The sequence below is a fragment of the Hemicordylus capensis genome, chromosome 2 (assembly GCF_027244095.1).
Source record: "Hemicordylus capensis ecotype Gifberg chromosome 2, rHemCap1.1.pri, whole genome shotgun sequence".
Lineage (NCBI taxonomy): Eukaryota > Metazoa > Chordata > Lepidosauria > Squamata > Cordylidae > Hemicordylus > Hemicordylus capensis.
Window position 1 is genome coordinate 364,039,478 of NC_069658.1, and position 20,541 is coordinate 364,060,018.

Sequence of the window (20,541 nt, forward strand, 5' to 3'; positions counted from 1 at the left end):
TGTCTATATCTATATCTATATCTATCCTATGTGCCACAATAGAACATCATCCTAACTTATTTTTTTAAGGTTTTGTAAATTGTGGATGATGCAAGTCATTTAATGGTACTAGAGAAAGACATGCTGTTCTGGTAGCTCCAGGTCTTAACACTCACATCAATTTCAGAGGATGAATATAACTGAAGGAAGCCCAGGCGAGTGTGTGGCTGGGAGAGTCAGTCATGTGACTTGCCTCTGGGCCCCCCCCCCCAGGCAGTGGGCCCCCAGACAACTGTCTCCCCTTGCCCTATTATAGTTACACCCCTGGATATATGCATACATACAACCCTAGCAATGTTCCTCTCCCTATTTGCCCATTTTTGCGCTCTCTCTCTCTCTCTCTCTCTCTCTCTCTCTCTCTCTCTCTCTCACACACACACACACACACACACACACACACACTTATCAAAGCTGCTCCAAGGACTCTGGATACAACATGAGGAGAAATAAGAAAGGACTTGACTTTTGAGGGCTGGCAGAATATGTACACCAAAGACAACAAAATCAGCCATGGTCAGAGATAGCTCTAAGCTTCCAGACATAGGAAATGAGAAGCATTGAAACTAACTAACTCAATGCATACTTCTGAGGGGTTAGAAAATTTTAAAGTCTATATATATATCTGCTATGTATACAATTCTGAGAACTTGTTTGGTTGAAAAAACAATTGAATATATATTTAACAACTACCACGACAGACCAGCCAATAAAATCCACCCCAATCGCTCTCTTACTTTCTGCTTTCCTTTCCATGGAGAGGAAAACAATTCATTGCAACTTCTGAGGGGAAGATCACATGGGTCAGGACTTATTGGGAAGAACTCAATCATTTTAAATCATTTTTTAAAAAATCCCTCACACAAGCACAAACAAGGGCTTGGTGATAGGGAAGAGACACACCAAGGGAGGCTTTCAGTTGGGATGGGATGGGATGGGATGGGATGGGATCTCTCTCTCTCTCTCTCTCTCTCTCTCTCTCTCACTCACTCACACACACACACACACAGAGTTCATGAATGTGGGAAGAAGAAAAACACACATTGGCTTCTGAGGGAAGAAATCACATACACAGAAAAAAACAGATAAGGGTTGTTTGTTTGTTTGACTTTCCTGTCCAGTTCTCCTTGTGGCCATGCTTCCTTCCTGTTCTCTCACCAACTCTGCATTGAATTGCCGAGCAGGGGAGGAGCACAACTCAAGGAGGACTAATCAAAGATGGCTGCTGCTGGTCTGGTTTAACCATTTCCTTTCTCAGCAGTTGTTGTACTCCTGCCTGAAAAATAGAGAAACAGCTTGCTGGCTGTGATTGGGAGTCTTGCAGCTGGTGGTGGGGTGGGTGGGGAGAGAAACATTTTTTGGGGGGCAATGTCACACCTGGCCTGGTCATGGGTCTGTAGAGCCTTGTGGGGCCCCTTGACCCTCTGGGCCTGGGTGCAATTGCCCCCCCCCCTTGTCCAATGGACCCTATACCCCCGGGTGGAGCATCATTGCTCAGATGAGGTTTATAAGGTAGAATCCAGCCATTGCTAAAAAGGAATGCACTTTTTCTGTCTCTCCCTGCCTGCCCCCTCCCTCCCTGCACCTTGTGCTCACTCCAACTTTCAGTTTAATATATGAGAACTTTAATCCCAACAGATTCAGTATAGCTACAGTTTTCAAGTCATGCTGTGCTATCAATATCTTCTGTGTATTTTTCCAGAACAAAACAGACCAAAATTGAAAGGGTGCTTTAAGAAGCACTAGAGTGCTCACATTTGTTCCCTGCTTCCCTGGCATTCATTGGTCAGAACATTTTTATTTAGATAAGGAAATGGACGCCTGGATCCCATCCTGCAGGCATAGACCCTCAAGTCCTGAAACAGAGAGGTCAATCACATTAGGTGTAAACACCCCCCACCCCACAAAACAAAAACAAAAACAAACAAACTCTACCATGCAAGGACAGGCTCACTTAGTCAGCCAGTGCTGGCTTCCACCTGGTATGCTTTGGGCCCACTAAATTATAATGGGACCTTATTTGCATTCAGACCAAGGAACATGATCAAATCAGGACAACCAGTTTTCAAAGCACTGGCTGATCTACACGATTTTCTGTCTAATGGCTAGAAAAATGTGGAGAGTGTTCATCACTTCCTCATTTCAGGGTAGCTGAGTGTACCAGTCACCACAAAGACTGCAACATGTGTACAGTGTGCCAAAGCTAACAGGCAGTCCCTCTAGATGTGTCCTGTGAGTGAACAGTGAGTGTGACCAAATAAACAAAACTGATTGGGAAAAGAGAATGTACTGACCCCAGCCAAAGCATCGCTCTGCTGGAAGGTCAGGAAGATGAACTTCAGTCAAAGTATTATTTTCTTCCCTATGAGTTAGTCAAACATGATGGATCAAAGAGGAAACAGCAGATTGTATGTCAGGGCATTTCCAGAACTTCACTTAGGTCCCAAAGGAGAGGCTCACAGCAGGCAGAAAGGATAACAACCCCAGTTCCAAAATGTACTAGGAAAGAAAAACTTTGAACACTGAGAAGTTGTAACTCTTAGTAAAAAAAAATAGCTTTCCTGTGTTTTAACCACTATTTCCCTGCCACGTCTTGGACAGGAAGAGAAAACTAACTTGGAAAGCAGACTGGAAGCAAGCTTCGCTAATAAGGTAAATAAACTAATGGCATTAATTACCTTACCTCTAAAAGTATTCAATGTATTGCAAAATACTCACTTCCCTAGCACAATCTGTCTACTAATGCTGGTTGGCCAGGAGGGGACCTGCATCACAATACTTTTTTTTGTGAATCTGTGGTGCATCTATCTGTTGAACCACTGTTTGCGGTTCTGAATCCTATCCCTGCAATTTCAAACAGGACACCATAGAGCTGGAGAAAATACAGAAAAAGGCAACTAAACTGATGTGCCTGAAGCATCTTCTTTATAGGGATGTGCGTGGACTGATGTTCGTGGTCTGGTCCGAATTCCGATCGGTCTGCAGGTCTGCAAACTGGTTCTGCACATTCAGCAGCTCAGCTCAAACTGGTTAAGGGGTTTGAGGGCCAGTAAAGGTGGCGCCAAGGGGGTGGCAAGAGGCACCTTTAAAAGTAAATTAGCAGGTCTGTACTGCGGTGCTGCCACTCCAGGCAGCTTCCAGGTGCGGCGACACTCCCTGCCCCCAGCAGCTGGTGTGGCAGCGGCGCAACTTCAGGACTCGCTCCAGCTCCGCATATGCACGGAGTCCAGGTGCGTGGTTAGCATGGTGTTGCTGACCACACAAATGGACTCTGTGCATGCATGGTGGCCAGGTGAGTGCTGAAGCCACGCTGCTGCCACACTGACTGCTGGGAGGAGTCCCACCACACCTGGAAGCTACCTGGAGCAGTGGCAACCACAGTAAGGACCTGCTGATTTACTTTTAAAGATGCCTCTTTTTGTGTCCCCGGCACCACACTCACTGGGCCTCAAAGCACCGAACTGGTTTGAGCTGAGCCACTAACAAGCTGAACTGGTTCATGGACCAGCAGATGGGTCCAAATTTGGACTGAACCACAAACGTCGGTCTGTGCACACCCCCACTTCTTTATGAACATAGGCTGAAAAAGTTGAGGCCCTTCTGCTTGGAAAAAAGATGATTGTGGGAGGACATGACAGAGATTTATAAATTATGAATATGGTGTACAGTGAGTGAAAGCAGGGAAATGACACTGAGGTCATTCACACAATCGAAAACTGTGTTCTACCTGGGTTTAGGAACTGTGTGTACTCCCAATTTTTGATTGTGTGGAAGCAAGGTTAGAGGAAAACCCGGGTAGAAGTGATTGTGTGGAAGCAAGGTTAGAGGAAAACCTGGGTAGCTTTTTCTCCTACCTTGCTTCCACACAATCACTTCTACCCAGGTTTTCCTCTAACCTTGTTTCCACACAATCAAAAATTGGGAGTACACACAGTTCCCAAACCCAGGTAGAACACAGTTTTTGACTGTGTGAATGACCTCACTGAGTCATGACACTGGAATTTGGACTTCTCCAGTGACATTGATTGCTAACAGGTAGAGGACAAACAAAAGGAAACAAAAGGGTGATATCTCATTGCACACACACACACACACACACCCATCTCTGTATTTATTTATATTCACATTTTTATACTGCCAATGCCTCTTGCCAAAAAGGGTCTCAAGGCAGGATAAATGAAAACTAAAAGGCAGGATGCCTCTTGAATCCCAGTTACAGGGGAGTAACAGAGAGAAGGCATGCCCTCGCCTCTTGCCTATGGGGTTCATAGGGGTATCTGGTGGGTCATTTTGTAAAACAGTATGCTGGACAAGATAGGCCTTGGGCCTGATCCATCAGGGCTGTTCTTATGTTCTTAAAACAAAGCTACAACATTGTTTAAGATTTGGGCACTGAAGCTCTGATTTCCATCTGCCTGAGTGATGAAATCTTTTTCTGGTGAGGTGGAAGGCCTTCTGGATAGAGGTCCTTCAAAGATGAAACTACAACACAAAATAGCCTCCTGGCTCCTGGTATTAGAATGATTCAGAAATACAGTAAATGCTTGGGTTTAAACAAGCATTTCTGAATTAGACATAAGTAGATTTGTCTGCTGGCATTGCTTTCTACAGTTTTTGGATGGCTACTTTATTTCACAATATTTTATTGAATGGCATTATGCTTTTATATTTTGAAAGCTGGGCTGGCCTCCTATGAATCAGATCATAACAATATCAGGAAATGGCATTAGCCCCTTAAATGCCTGCCTACAGGCAGTAATGGTCTGGATGAGTGATAATAAACTGAAGCTGAATCCAAGCAAGAGGTGCTCATTCTTGGGGATTGTATCCACAAGACAGGTACAGATACAATCCCCAACAATGGATGAGGTTACACTGGATGAGGTTATACTCCCCCAGAAAGAACAGGTTTGTAGCTTAGGAGTGCTCTTAGACACAGATATCACCCTGTGCCTCAGGCTGAGGCTGTGGCCAGGGGCACTTTTTACCAGCTACAATTGATTCGACAACTCCACCCATTTCTTGAGGAGAATGACATGAAAACAGCACCAGCTGGTAACCTCCAGGTTGGAATATTGCAATGTGCTCCATGCAGGGCTGCCTCTGGACTTAGTTCGGAAACTTCAGTTAGTTCAAAATGCAGCAGCCAGATTGGTCTCTGAGGTATCCTGGAGAGAACACATTATGCCTGTTCTCAAACAGTTGCACTGGCTGCCGATATGTTTCTGGACAAAGTACAAAGTGCTGGCTATTACCTTTAAAGCCCTGAATGGCTTAGCTCCAGGTTACCTAAAAGAGTGCCTTTCTCTACAAGATCCCCAACGCTCATTAAGGGCATCAGGAGGGGTCCATCTCACTGTTCCCTCTAAGGTGCACATGTGCACCAACTCCCAGGCCCCCAAACAGGCATTTCTGGTGGGCACGTAGTCTCTACTGCACCCGGCACTGCCACCCACTGCCTGGCACTGCCAGCCGGGAAGCATTGCCCCATTTCCCTCTCTCCCTGGCTGGGCTGCCACCGCCACCTCCTCCCTCTCTGGCCGGGCCTTCTCCTCCTCCAGTTCCAGCTGCAGATCTCGCAAGCCTTCCATTGTGATCTGCAGACGGAGCCAGAGGAGGACGGAAGGCAGCAGCAACAGCTCCCCCACCCTGGTAGCTCCCCTCCAGCAGCTCCCAGAGAAGGAGGATGGGAGGTGGTGGTGGCTACCCCAAGTGCCCTCACCCTCGGCGGCTCTCAGAGTAGATATTCATTTTAATAATGTATGTATATACATTGAGGAACATATTTAGTGGAGTGCATGAAACACATGGAATGCATCTTTCCACGTGGGGAAAGATGCTACAGGCTAGAACAACATTCTTGTAATTGTTTCATGGGAAAACAGTTTCTGGCATTCATACCACCTTTTAGCTTTTTGCCATTCCTTCCTGCTAGCTCACACTCAATAATTGCACAAACCCAGCAATCTGATTGAATCCCTTGCAATGTGGATTTCTGGTGAGGTTTTTAGCTGTGGGATGTTAATCCACAGAATCGAAGAAATGTTAATGTCAAATTGTGTTGCCACTGAAGTGTTGCCACTGGAGTTAAATGCAAAGTAATGTCTCTGGATCCAGAATTAAAAGTTAACCCATTGCTGCACGCATGTGATTCCAGACATACAGGAAACACAATACCTGTGTTATTCAGGAGTACCATAATACCATGCCAGGAAACAAAATGCCAGTGAGCAGTGGCACGGCTGGTGGGTGGGGGGAAGAGGCCGGACGGCAGGTGGGGGGAAGAGGTTGGGTGGCTGGCCGGGAAGAAAACGGCGGCAACAGCAACAGGTGGGAGGGTGGGAGAAGTGGGGGGAGAACAGCAGTGGGGGCTGGCGAGGGAAACGACAGCAGAAGTGGGAGGGGAAGAAGACGATGATGGTGGTGGCAGTGAACTAGAGGCCAGGCCGTCCAGCTGTTGGACGGGGAGGAGAAGAAGTAGAAGGAAGGAAGGAGAAGCCTGGCTGCTGAGGGAGAACAAACAGGGGAGGGGAACGAACTGGGGTGGGGCGGAGAATGAAATGGGGCTGAAGGGGGGGGAACAGGGAGAACTAGGGGTGCAGATGCTCTGTGCCAGGTCAGCTAGTTATTATTAATTCTCCAGGTGACAGTAAGAATCGAAAACACTTCCATTCCAGAGGGAAGCTTCCTACCCTCTGGGTAGGGAAGCTTCCTACCTTCTGGGCCTACCTGCAGTGAGACTGCAGAAGATGGTTTGGGGTTAGTGCTCCATTACAGTAGCTAGAGCTTCCCATTGATCTAATGTGCAGTTATTGTTGCATAAGAACACCAGGAAAATGTTATTGGGTGGGGTTGTTGTTGTTGTTGTTTGTTTGTTTTAAAGACAGAAAATTACAATGGATGTGGGAATCCACAGCCATCATGCATGCACTCACATATGTACTCTCCCCATTCCCTTCACTATCTGGGCACAGGTGAATGTGCCAATTGGAAGCAGTAGGTGGGGGCCTCCTCTACAGCCATATTGGCCAGAAATGGGCTCGATGGATTGGGGCAGGGGGTTGCTGGCTGTGTGAACAAACAAACGTTTGAAAAACAGCAATGAAATGTAATCAATGGTAATAAAAAGCAGCAATGGGAACAGCCCTGATTTACTTTGATTTGTGCTTATTTATGCTCTTCTATATGCTTATACATGCTTTATATACTCCCGTCCTAACTTAAACCACTTCCTCCCACAGTAAAGACCCTAGTCTGGGAAATCTCCAGGGCACAGAGTAGCCCTTTTCAGAGTCCCGAGTACTGTTCCCCTTCTGGCATTCCCAAGTATGGTGCACTGGTGATGTTACTGATGTTACTGTTGAGTTCTGCCTCTATGAAAGGCCATTTGAGAAAGCCTCAGGTTGAGAGAGGTTGAGTGAGAGAACTGGAAGAAACCATTTAACTACTGCAACAAAGGCTTGTCTGAGTGGTTGAACTTGTACAATCTCTTTAGGGGCCTGAAGAATCCTAGGCTCAGATGGACCAGTAATCAGAAACAGTCCTCAGATAAGTTGTTGTTCCACAGCTATGTTTTTCTGCCCTGGACTTTCCAGTGAGTTGGAAGCAAAGCATAATGGAGCTGAGGTTAGAAGAAGTCTAGTTTTGTGCTGCTGTTCTTACATGTTCTAAAGTAGCTGTCTCCTACCTCTTTGTATGCACCTATGTTATTGATGCCTTCCTTGGAAACCAGCCTCTGTCCAGATTCCTTGCAGTTAGTCCCTTGCATATCCCTGCTAACTGAGCAAAGATGTGCATTTTTAAAGTAGTGATTCTCTCATATTTAGCAGGGGGAGAGCAACTATGTCCCTTTTCAAACCCAGCACAGCATCCTTCCGGTGTTTGTTGCTAGTATGTACCTTATGTTTCCTTTTAGAATGTGAGCTCTTTCGGGACAGGGAAGCATCTTGTTTATTATTATTTTTCTATATTAAGCCACTTTGAGCACTTTGTTGAAAAGTGGTATATAAATATTAGTAATAGGAGTCACTCATAGTCACTAAGATGCTGCAATACTTCACTGCCTTTTTTCCTACTCTAGGATATAGATGTAATCCATAGAACGTTAGTTGTATCTAAGTCCCAGGGGAAGTGATGGAAGCTGAGAGTATGAGGAAAACTACTGAAAATAACCCCATTGGAATTAAAAGGACCAGGTAGGCAATGCCTACCTTTTAATTTCAGTGACCAACATGATGTACAGCAGTTTGTCAGCTGAAGAAGGGCTGCAGGGCTGTAGGGAACCTCTAGTGCCCCTTCATTAATGGCCCATTGGGCATCCAAGTGAACATGGAGGAGGAGGGATGTGTGACCCTCGGGAACATATTTATACAAGTGGAATGGAAAGGGCTTTTGGAGAGATAGAAGTGAAAATTGTCCCCCTCTGGTCCCACCAAGCAGCGCAACAACATCCCTGTCGCTATAGGGATGCTAGAGGCTCCTTGCACACCGTTTAAAGCTGACATATTGCTGCACATCATGTCAGTCAATGAGACTACTTTGAGTAGTATTTCTCTTCATATCACTTGCAACTTATCTGCATCACTCCCACTGATTCCATTGCATATGAACCACTTTGGTGATGGCAACCTGACATTCACTTCTGCTATGAAATTGCTCATCAGGATACAGGGGACAATTTTTCTCCTTCCAGATGCAGCCAGCAGAGGGTGACATAATTGCACAAAACTAAATTTCAGTTGTCCTATTTGTCAGGGGATGATAGAAACTCTGCCATATTCAATTCTGTTGTATGAGATAATATGGGAAAACACACTATCATGGCACTGAAGCAAAATAATGCTAAATGGGCCAGCCTAGATAAGACCTCCAGTGTTGTTGCTGTGAGCTGAGTGAATTGTGCCTCCACAGCTGCACTTTTCTTGTCTCTCTTTTTAAAAAAAAAACCCAAACCCCCGTGTTTCCGTATTTGTTTAACTAATAGATTCCAGCAGCTCTCTCCCACACCCGATCTGCTGTATACATACATAAAAGTCCTTTTCCTTGTGTCAACAAATGGGGGCTTGAGAGGAAGTGTCTCCTTTGACGACACAGAAGATCTGGATTGTCAAAATGGGTGCTGTAAGTTCTCTACACCACTTGTTCTCCTTCCTTAAAGTTGATTTAATTGTTCTAAATGGGAGCAGGTTCTTTCCAAAAGAAATTTTAAATAACTCTGTCTAAACGGAAATGTGGTGATGCACATAGCAACTTACATCTGGCAGTCACCAAGATACTTAATGGTGGTACTGCTAATGAAAAGGTACAATCTCTAAACTGCACACGGAGCTGTGTTTTTAAAATTTACCTTCACACATCTATACATCTCTTAGCACTTATCAGATGCACATCTATACTGCTTTCTTTACAATTTAAATCAAGTTATGACAAGATTTTCGTGCGACTCAACCCTGAAATCTGAGTAGGAATCATCATAAATCTTTGGTTGATAGTGTAATGTGTTTTGATTGACGTCAGTTATTTCAGCCACATCATTGCTACATTTTGCAAGGTGGATTTCCACTGGGTCCCATTAAGGACATTTCCAGATGGCATTAAACTGGGATGTTCAGTGCTTGCAAGTTCCAAGAGTGATCTTACTCACCACACACACACACACACACACACACACACACACACGCTGCAGCAAGCTTCTGTGCTATTTCCTATTGCACTCTGATTGTCTGTATGCATGCCAAGCAGGAATCTCATGTGGTTTTCTCAGCACCACCGACCTGCCAGCTCTTGCATTCCTAGAAGAATCCACCTTTTCTCACAGTTGCCACAAAAGTAGTAATGAAAAGGGGTGGGCTCTTCTTGGAATTCAAGAGTTGATCAGCAAGTAGAACTGTGAAAATTGTGTGAGGTCATGTTTGGTATGCGTAGATTGTACTAGGAAGTACATAAGAACAGCCCTGCTGGATCAGGCTGAAGGCCTATCTAGTCCAGATGAGAAGTGGCCCACCAGATGATAATCCCACAGGCAAGAGGTGAGCGCATGCCCTCTCTCCTGCTGTTGCTTCCCTGCAACTGGTATTCAGAGGCATCTTGAATACCAAAAGCTTGCTACAACATGTTGTCTGCAAGTAAAATTGTGCTTGGAACTTTGAACATCCCACAGTTTATTGTTGTAGGAAATGCCCAAGGATCCAAAATAATGGATTGAATAGTTGTTTGAATGCTGATATCCCCATTTGCTTGACATTTCATTCCTCCAGAAGTAACAGTGCCAATATAACAATTTGAATGTGTGTGTGTGCGCGCGCATGATCCATAGTTGTACTAACACCATCCCTAAGGTCATTGGATGTGAGCCAGAGGTCGCATGAGGACACTTGTGTAGATTTATTCTGCCTCCAGTTTAAATATTTATGTCAGTGCAGGGAATGAAGGGCAGGGTTACCACCTTGACAGCCTTTATAACATTAATATCTGTATAACAGTCAGAAATCAACAGATATAACTTTTCCCAGTATGGAGATGCAGTGATGGGGATTAGGGGTGTGTGCGGACCGATGTTCGCGGTCTGGTCCCAATTTGGTCTGAATGCACGGGTCTGCGCATGCACAGAGGCCAGGTGAGTGCCAGAGCTGTGCCACCACCCTGCCACTGTGTTGGCTGCTGGTGGGAGCTGCACCTGGAAGCTGCACCTGGAAGCTGCCTGGAGCGGTGGCACCATGGAAAGGATCCGCTAATTTGCTTTTAAAGGTGCCTCTTGCTGCTGCCCTCACTGGCCCTTGAACTGCCAAACTGGTTCGAGCTGTGTCACCGCATGCACCGATCCGATTCACAGACCTGCAGAACGATCTGAATTCGGACTGGACTGTGAACATCTGTCTGCGCACAACCCTAATGGGGAGTGTGTTCTTTATTGATTCCTGCTGGTCATTATACTTCTAATGTCTTATCAATAACAATATACAAAAACATTATACCTTTTGTGTCTTATCAATAACAAAATTGCAAGCAGTATTTCTAACAAAGGGATGGATGGAGCAAGACAGGGAGGAGTAGAGGAGGGGAAGTAGACCGCACTGTAGTTTATGGCCACTTTTTGAACCAAGAGTAGCTCAACAGATTTGAATGGATACAAAGGGGGCATTCACACGACCTACCAAGTGGGTGGGTAGGGGAAAGGCTTTGCAAAATGTGCCTTCTCCCCAGATAAGTGTTCTTCAACTGGTGGGGGTGTGCTCCTTGCTCCCACGTGCTCCATGCTCTCACATGATCCCCGCTGCTCTGTGAAGTGTGGACCAGGGTGGATCTCTCTGAGGCTGGGACTCATTATCTCTGCCTCCGGGTATCCCACAGTGTACTGAGCACTGTGCACTGGGGGATTCCCCTAGGCAGGGCTGTCCTTAGAGAGCCCTGGCGAGGTGCGGGCCACGCAGCAAATCAGCCAGTGTGGGGCCCCCTTCCGGTTAATTCCAATGGGGGTTAAAAGAGTGGGCCCTGGGGCAGTCTTGCCGTGCCCTAAGGACAGCGCTGCAGGGGACAGGCATTCTAGGCATCCGTCTCTTGGTCAGCATGAGCTGCAAGCAGTTTGGGCTGACACATGATCCTGTGAGCTTGGTTAAGGGCACTCTTGTGCCCTTAACCTTGGCTAAGAGCCGGGCTTTGGCACTGGGTTTGGCACCGCAGCACTGCCGGGATCCATGCGGATCCCAGTGGTTCACATGGGCAGCCAAGCCCCAGTTTGGCTGCTTCAGCCTGAGCTTGGCTGCTCATGAGAACAGCCTCAGAAAATGACTAATGTACAACTTTGAAATTAGCCAGCTGGGAGTAGGATTGGTTAAAGCTCCACATAATCTCAAAGAACATGGGGTTGCTTTCATGTGCTCAATCAATTCCTTATGATGTAATTTGCAAACACCCGGCAAACGTTTTGCAGTCAGCTCTAACACAATTCCATGCAACAACCCAGTGGAACACTGCCTATAAATTGTATATGTAAAGGTTATAACTTTCCTCCCCTTTATGTGGTCTGAAAATTGACTTGGAATTAACTATAGTAACAATCAATACACCCTTAATCCACTGCTGTCTGAATTTATTTATTCTTGTGTCTACACTAAGCAGGCAAACAAATTTTCTCTTCATCAGCCTATTTAGTAGTCTTAGAGAATGACATATTGTTAAGCTAAATGTTTTATTTGAAACCAGCTGTAAACTCATAGGCTACCTTTAAGGAAAAGTCAAAGGGATGATGTGTGTTTCCAAAGTAGTCACTGAGTGCTTGTGCATACACACTAAAAGGAGTAGGCCTCCTACCACCATATACATCTCATACTTAGTGTGTTTTAGAAAGGTAAAAGGGGGGAAGTAAATGGGAATTGCTGTCAGTGCTGGGCCATAGGCAGTCACTGCTGGATAGTGGAGAGTCTGAAATCTGGATCAAGAAGGATGAGTAGATTAACCAGGATCAGCATGGAAAGTGAGAGTTGAAATGAACAACAGGTGTCAAAGCCAAGTGGACAAAGCAGGATCAGAAAGCAAAATGTTTCTTTTTGTGAGAGCCAGTGTGGTGTAGTGGTTAGAGTGCTGGACTAGGACCGGGGAGAACCGAGTTCAAATCCCCATTCAGCCATGAGACTTGCTGGGTAACTCTGGGCCAGTCACTTCTCTCTCTCAGCCTAACCGACTTCACAGGGTTGTTGTGAGGAGAAATCTAAGTATGTAGTACACCGCTCTAGGCTCCTTGGAGGAAGAGCGGGATATAAAAATGTAATAAATAAATAAATAAAACTAAAATAAATAAATAAAGTGGGAGTGGAAGCCAATGCAGGGGTTGAAGCAGAGCTGACAAACCAGGATCAGGAAACAAGCCAAAAGCTCAGCAGACAAGCAGGGATTACAGAACACTACGGTTCAGGACCAGGAAAAACCAGATGCAGATGCAAAGCCTTAGTCCAAACAAGAAGCCTTTATATCATCCCTGTTCAGGAAGGATTCAATTGATAGCCCAACTAGACAGGCCAGTCTAGAGCCTGAGAGCGATATCTCTAGGCAATTTCTGATAACCAGTCCCCCTGTGTTCTTTGAGAGTCTGGAATCTGACATGTGCTCAGCACCACTATAGTTTCTGAGCTTCTTTGTGAACAATTAAGACCTTCTTCAGGGGGCTGGGGGCTGGAGGCAACAGAGAAATTACAGGAACCTTGTCAGTATGCTAGAACTGTAAAACCATAGTTTCAGAAGTAAGGACCACTGTCACATTCCTGAAACACAGAAGGCACAGGGATGTTCACAAATAAGGGTTACTCAAGACCCTTGGTCATGTGAGATTCCACTCCCCATTCCCTATTTCTTTGGCTTCTCCTTTGCTGAACTGAATACCTCATCTGCTGCCCCACATTCCCTCAATCCTTCACCCAGGTCCCAGATTCTTAGCTCACTGCCTACTCATCCCTCTTCCTCCAGCCCCACTGTTTTTGAAGCTTCTTCCTTGGTGGCTTCTCAGTTCTTTGCTATCCTATTTCCCCTGTGTTCCTGACTCTGCTTCCTCTAGCCTTTCTGTCTATAGCACATAGGCTCTCCTGTTTGGGGGCTGTATGTTAAGTTCCCCAGGCAAACTAATCTTTTTGTTTCTCTCAGTGTCAGGACTAAGTTTTGAGGGATTGCCTGAAAGTGCATACACATATACCCACCCACAAGTGGTGCCTGCCAGGGTAGCAAATGGACGAGTCTTCCTCTGTGCTGCTACAGTTCAGTGAAAATGTTAGCCTGCAAAAGCCCCTCTTTCCATGTTGAAATCGTTTATTGTTCCCCGAATTCAGAACAGCACTAGGAATTCAGATATGACTTAACATATGTGGGGGGAGGGGGAGGGGAAGCAATAATATTGTAAAAGATAACTGATTTGTCCTCTATATGGTAAGACAACTGCTCTTGTGTAGGACTTTTTATGAGTAGATCAACCCATTCACAAAGAGGGCAAAATATGAATATTTTGTCAGAACTCCATAATGCTTTTCTTCTGTTTCCCTTACTGGTTCTTCCTTGCCCACTATTGATAGCAGGACCAAAAACAAAACAACTGCTGAATCAGCATCTCCTGGTTGCTGTGCTGCTCTGCATTTCTTTATCTGCTACAGAGGGAAAATGCAATACTGAGAAAAACGTACTTCATAAAAAGGCACAATGGAAGTGTATGCAGTAGCAGAGGCGTAACTATAGGGGGGGCAGGGGGGCACGTGCCCCGGGCGCCATCTTTTCTGGTCACGTGGGGGGCGCTGCCATGACAAAAAAAATATATATTTTAATTTTTGTTAATACAAATGTTTCCTGCTCAGTGCAGCAGCGCTGCAGCAGTCAAGGGGGCGCGTCGGTGCCCCCTCCCCCATGAGCGGTCCCTTCTGCGCCGCCTGTGCCCCCCCCATTGCTTTGCTGGCGCCTGGCGGCCAGTCAGTGGCCTGGCTTTGCGGCGGCAGCGGGCGCTTGTGAGGAAAAACCTAAGTATAATGTAGTATGTTGGGGGGGGGCGCCATTTCAGTGCTTGCCCCGGGCGCCGTTTTCCCTAGTTACGCCTCTGTGTAGTGGGTTCATTCTTTCGCCACCATCTTCTGGGGAAAAATGTTGACAGGGCGAATGTGGACAATCCAATTCAATGGGAAACCCCCTCTCCTGTGTGGAGTGTAAAATAAACTGTTGGTTACATCAGGAGATGAAGGGCCAGCTTTTCCTCCATATCAATTTCAGTATTGGAGAGGAACAGAAGTCCTCTAAGCCCAAGATGAGGAAAGGGGGAGCTCTGCAAAATGCCACACAAGACTACAAGTTGGCTTCCCTTCAAAGCATGTATTATGCAAAACTTTTTGGCATCGCTCATCTGCAGGGCTGTTCTTAGGGCATGGCAAGCAGGGCGACCGCCCCAGGCCCCGCTCTTTTAACCCCCATTAGAATTTGTGTTTAAATGTGTGATAGGCCAGCATGCCGTTGAACCAAGAGAAGTTGATCAATGGAGCAAGCTTTGAGCCAGAGAATATACTGCATTCATGAAGGCCTATATGACTGCTTCTGTGAATATATACATTACTAATGTGTAGTCTACATAGATCTTAAGAAACTTGATAATATGAATTGCATTGCATGCGGATGCATAGTGTTAACGTCTATTCAAATGAAATTATTTGTTTGAATAATATGCTTTAGACTCCCCCCCCACCCCCCCCCATTGAGGTGCACTATTACTGGCTGGGTATTTAGAATTGTGCATGAATACATGTGAGTACTGCAGCTTGTTGTAATGGGGAATTGTCATTTGTTCAGCTGTAGATATTGCCTAGCTTAAGTCACTAATGCACACTGGGTTTTTGGACTCAACAATGGGCAGCCCGCTTGGGACTGGATATAAATTGAGAACATTATCCCTGGAGCATTCAGGTAAAGGAAGGAAATTACCCCGCCACAAAAAATAGTCTGAAAGCTCTGGATACTGGAAGTCAATGAATAGCAGAAGCTGTTCTGAACAGCCAAGTTATTTTCCTTTGAGCTACCTGGCAAGTAAGTGTCATTTGATTTTTCCAGCAATTCGGAAGATGGCTTTGTAGGCTTAAATACCAAGATAATAATTTCTAACATTTTCAGATAATGAAGTGCATTTTCTTTCAGGAGAGGCAAGAGGCTCAGGTAGTTCCCTCTGATCCATTCCAGTCAGGGCTTTTTTCTTTTGATGTTTTCCAGAAATTATTATCACAAGGTTTCATCAGACTGCCCTGCCTGTATACAACCTGATATGACCATCTATAGAGAAATGGAACTGACGGTGAGCATGATTCAAGGTCATTGGACAAAGGGAACAAATTGTTTAGCCTCTTGCTGGCTTTTGACATCCACAGAACCTAGCAGGAAATGGTTTGACGGGGAAAACATGATTGTCCTCCAACCATGTGCAGCCAGCCAGCTGATTTCCTGAAGTTCAGAGTTTGGAGGAGAAAAGAAAGCAAAGAGGCAACTTTTTTTTCAGCTGTTCCAGGAGAAGCTCAGCATCATTGATCGTTATCTCATGCATTGTGGAAGTTACCTCATCGTATAAGGGCAGAAATACCTCACAGGGAACTGTGTGTTTCCCACAACTCTCTGTATGCCTGCTAATGGTAATATAGGGGTTGGAGAAATTTGTAAGGTAGAATCAGTTGTGTGCTGAGGGGAAAATGGGAAATGCTGGCTAGGAGAGAGGGGCTGCAAGGAGAATCCATGCACTCTTCTTCTGCTTGTCAATTCTCAGCTGGAAATGCTCTTGTCCTCTGCAACAGATTTAAGCGGCAAACACAACTTTCTGGTACATGGTTCCCCACAGTGGTGCTCTTACCTGTGGGGACCCCACAATCCTCCTTAGTCTGTCCTGGGTGGTGTGGTCACTGCTGGCCTGCACTGGGCAGCCAAGTGTGATTATGACTGTGCCGGGTGCTTTAGAGACTGTGGGGGGGAGTGGGGAAAGAAATATGTGGGATGGAAATATGTTAAGTTGCATGTTGAAATGTTTCTGTTAATGCATATTTACATAAATATACCTGATTTATTTATTTATTTATTTATTTATTTATTTATTTATTTATTTATATTTATGTACCGCCCTTCCAACAATGGCTCAGGGCAGTTTGCAACAAAATAAAAACAATTAAAACCAGTTAATAATTAAAATCCAAACTATAGAAACAGAATAAAACCAATTAAAACCAGGGCGGTGGGTGGGTGGGCTCCAAAGGCCTTTATGTCTAGGCTCCAAAATTAAGTAAGTGCACCTCTGCTTCCCTACATGATATTCTTCAAGGTGGCTGTATTTGTGAATATGGCAAGTTCTGCTTGATCTGCTTGTGTGAAATGAAATGTTGTCTACTGTCAACATAATGAGGCCCCGTTATATGTTTATGGTCAGCTAGCTGATTGTTTGAAATGCTCTCCTGACTGACGTTTGGCAAGTGTTTTATGATCTTCTGACTGTGCTGTTGAAATGATAAATAGCTAAGTAGCAATAAACAATTCACAAGGATATAAAGATGAAGAAGGAATTATAAGAGATGCAAATAAAATAAAGGGGTAGGGGATTCACTGTAGGCATAGGGCAGAGGTGCTGACTCAGCAAAGCAATAGGCAGAAGCTGGGGAGGAATGTTTTCTGTATCAAATAGAAGAAATAGGAGCAAAAGACAGGGCTTAGGTTTGCTTGTTCACCTCTCAAACAATACTGTAAATAAATAAATATAAATTAAAAGAATTGCCTAGTTTGTCCTTTTAATTTCAGTGGGACTATTTTGAGTATTTTTCCTCATCATGTCAGCCACTGTTTATATACTAATGTGTGTGTATATGTATATATAAACGTTTGTGTCTCTCCAACTCAAAGGACTCAAAGGAATGTACGTAGAAAGGATAAAACTACAAAACAAAAACCAAAAACATTGCGTTTAAAACAGAGAATCAAAGTCAGTCATATAATTAAAAACAAAACAGAAATTTAACAGGAAGCAGAAACCACCTAGGGAAAAAGAAGAAAGAAAGTGTACAAGGAAGGAATAGATCCTGAGTCTTTTCAGGTGGGCATTCCTGAGGGTGGGTGACACAAGCGAAAAGATCCTGCGACATCCGCTCTGTGATGTTACTTGAGTAAGAGAATGCAGACTGCAGCCTTTGCTGATGATTATATGCCAACATTATTACCTAACAATAAGGGAGAAAGCCACTTAATGTTTCAGTTATCAGTGGTAATAACAAGTGCTAATAACAGTGGTAATAACTACAATGATTTCCCATCATCTCACTTTCATTTCTACTTCTACTCTACAAAGCTGTCACAAGAACTAAATTTGGAGGTGAGAGTAAGTGGACTTTTTGGTGAGACTATAGACTCTACCCAAGGTTGACTCTGCCTTCCATCCTTCCGAGGTCGGTAAAATGAGTACCCAGAATGTTGGGGGCAATATGCTAAATCATTGTAAACCGCTTAGAGAGCTCCGGCTATAGAGCGGTATATAAATGTAAGTGCTATTGCTATTGCTAAGTGCTACCCCACCTTACCTGTGCTGGGATTATGATAGTAATAGATTATGTTGACTTCAAGAGTAAAGGGTTGACTTTACCTTTTGCAAGTTGCAGAAACTCCGGGGAGGAGGAAGTTGTCTGAGTATTGCATTTAGTACTAAGAGACTTACACCCAGCCTTCACATGCTCATCCCATATTTCATTCAGCACAATAAGTTTAAGATTTCCTCTCTTATTTTTTCCATATGAGTTTAAAAGTAGTCTTTAGTTACAGTTTGACTCCATCTGAGTTGCTTAAAAACAAACTCTGCTAAGAACCCTTTAGTACCTGGGTTTACCCTTTAGTACCTGGGTTTGCTAATAAACAAATACATGTTGCTCCATCACACAGTGGAAAGATTACCAGAAAACGTCATTTGTGTGGGCTGACAATAGATATTCTGCTCTTATTTTTAGGATTTCACACCTCACTGTCGCATTAATTGACCTCTTAACGGGAGCTGCAAACCACCTGCAATGCACGGAGCTCCGTCTGCTTCCTTGGGGAAGTGACATTTCAACCTGCTATTCTAAACATCTTGTTCTTTTGCTGTGGGGATGGCACAGTTGTGTAGCTCTGCGTGCTACATGAAGTGCATGGCTGGCATGCTTGCTGTCTTGCAGATGAAATGGACTCCTTTGTGGAAACAGGCAGTGATCTGTAAGGACTAATGCCTAGGCAAATAGAATGGAAACAGTTGAGATGGAACATGATACTGATAATGCGTCACCAAGCAAGACTGATGAATGAGCAAATGAAACATCAGAGCACATTAAAGGAGACAACATGGAAGGGAATGTTCGTTCTCTAGATTTTTGCATGGGATATATCTATGCAAAAGGCGTTAATTTATCTCCACAGCAAAACTGACATTGGCTCCCAGTTTCTGCCCCTCCAAAAGCGTCCATTACCAAGCACAATGAAGGCATAGTTTGGCCTTCAGGATACTATTTGATCTCTCTCTCCTCTTACCAAATATTCCATCTGCAGTATTTTGAACAAGCATGGTGTTTATTGACAAATACTTTGACAAGAATGGTGTTTGTTTATTTGTTTGCTTATTTATTTACATACTCAAAGCAGCTGTCAAGTTTTGTTGAAGGAACAGGAAACAACAGAACTATGTATTAATTAACTGCTGTCCAATGGTGGCGCTGGCTCCTCAGTCCTCTGCAACACTGAAGCATCAATGAGAGAACAGATGTTCCCTGTCATTCCTTTCACGCCTCTCAAATGTTCTGGCTGCTATCCTTTTGGAGTTCTGTGCGAGGAGTAGTTGCCCCTTTAAGAGGTCTTGGGAATGACCATCAGCCAGCACTCATTTTGTTGGCATGCACACCCTCTGGTTCCATTCTGAAGCTATGATTGCTCTGTAGCTACACTTTCTAGTTATCTAAAAACAATATCAAGACAGACAACTATTGGTCCACGTAGCTCAGTACTACCTACACTGACTGGTAGCAGCTCTCCAGGATTACAGGCAGGATTGTCTCCTAGCCCTATCTGGAGATGCCAGGAAGTAAACCTGCGTCTACCTGTACCCCCAACAGTGGTCTCTGAAGGGAAAATAAAACTGATGAAACATAGTCCATTGGAGAAATTTGAGCACAAAGTTCCTCATCCTTTTTTCTATCACTTAGAGAGTCATGAGGAGCAACCAAAATCAGCCAGTGAGGGAGATAAAGTGATGGAGGAATAAAGTGATGGTGGCTTAAGCCAAGCCAAGGTAGCTACAACCGGACCTCCCCAGATGATCCTAATAGGTGAGAGGGTTCATGACAAAGGAGGCACTCTCTTAAGTGCTGTGGACCCAAGCCATTTATAAGTAATAACCAGCACTTTGTCTTTTGCTCAGAAACGTATCAGTAGCCAGGGCAGTTCTTTTAAAATCAGTGTTATACGGACCCTTTGAGTTGTCCCAGAGACCAGTCTGGCTGCTGCATTCTGTACTGATTGTAGTTTCCAGACTACATACAAAGACAGCCACACATAGAGTGCATTACAGTAGTCAGTCCTGGAGGTTACCTGTATACAGGTGAAACTCGAAAAATTAGAATATCGTGCAAAAGTTCATTAATTTCAGTAATGCAAATTAAAAGGTGAAACTGATATATGAGATAGACGCATTACATGCAAAGCGAGATAAGTCAAGCCTTAATTTGTTATAATGGTGATGATCATGGTGTACAGCTCATGAGAACCCCAAATCCACAATCCCAGAAAATTAGAATATTGTGAAAAGGTTCAACAGTCTAGGCTCCAGGTGTCCCACTCCAATCAGCTAATCAATCCATAACACCTGCAAAGGGTTCCTGAGCCTTTAAATGGTCTCTCAGTCTGGTTCATTAGGAATCACAATCATGGGAAAGACTGCTGACTTGACAGTTGTGCAGAAAACCATCATTGACACCCTCCATAAGGAGGGAAAGCCTCAAAAGGTAATTGCAA

The 20,541-nt window shown here is 44.6% G+C and overlaps 1 long non-coding RNA gene across 1 annotated transcript; it reads left to right on the forward strand.

The window, feature by feature from the left end:
* The first annotated feature begins 448 nt into the window (after window positions 1–448).
* Window positions 449–16,736, forward strand: LOC128342748 (uncharacterized). The gene is made up of 3 exons (XR_008315147.1): window positions 449–631; window positions 2,638–2,688; window positions 15,757–16,736. It is a non-coding gene; the product is annotated as an uncharacterized LOC128342748 (long non-coding RNA).
* The last annotated feature ends 3,805 nt before the right edge of the window (window positions 16,737–20,541 follow it).